Source organism: Dipodomys merriami, unplaced genomic scaffold (genome assembly GCF_024711535.1).
Source record: "Dipodomys merriami isolate MVZ:Mamm:240054 unplaced genomic scaffold, mDipMer1.0.p SCAF_264, whole genome shotgun sequence".
NCBI classification, from domain to species: domain Eukaryota; kingdom Metazoa; phylum Chordata; class Mammalia; order Rodentia; family Heteromyidae; genus Dipodomys; species Dipodomys merriami.
In genome coordinates, this window is record NW_027204093.1 from 1,006,713 (window position 1) to 1,007,697 (window position 985).

Consider the following 985-nt stretch of genomic DNA (forward strand, 5'->3'; position numbering starts at 1 on the left):
TTGCAGAGTGAGATAATGCATAGTTACAGACGAAGTCTGATATGTCAGGTAATCCAGTCTGCTCTTTCACATGTTACCTAATAGCCATGTTTCAACACATATGACTACAATGAGATTGTCCAAATTATACTGTTACTTTTACCTCTCATGAATCAAAATTCTATCTAATAATTTCTGTCTTCCAGATGTTTTCACAATATTTCTCATGATCTTTTCTACTATTTTGTCTTCATTACTGATGCTCATACTATTTTTTTGTTGTTGTCTTTTGTGTATATTCCATTTTTAGTGCTTGAACACAATGTTTAATGGTCTCCATTGTATTTTTTGCTCAGGGCTGATGACACGCTATTCCTTGAGCCACATCCTCACCTTCTGCCTCCTGCTGGCTAATTGGAGTTAAATTTTCACATTTTTTTCTGTTTGGACTGATATTGAGCTAAAATATTCAGGTGTTAGCTTCCTGAGTTTCTATGATTCTACACATGAAGAACTAACACCAAGCTTTGCTATACTATTATTTTAATTATGTCTTAGAAGAAAGTGAAGTATATTTGTGTTAAGTGTGTAATTTTCAAATACAATTTGAATCTACTTGATATAATGTAACTGTTATCAATTTTAACAGTTAAATCAATGAATGCTACATATTCCCAAAGAAATATAATTGAAAAAATGCATAATTATTTTCTTTAAACAAGCAAAGGAACTATGAATTTCTTTCACTTTACAATTCATGTTTTATATAACTTTAATTAGCAAACTTCCATGATTAAAAGTAAATATATTAATTTTATACTACAGGAAGCAAAGTGATTATACTTAAGAATAGATATTTCATCACAGTCAGAAGATAACTTTTTGAGCATTCTCCCCATAAAGAAATGTTACATGCAGAAATTAATGGATATGATGTGGCTTGATCATTAAACAACATATAAATGAATGGGAATATCACTTCATATTTCATAAATGTGTAAAAAAT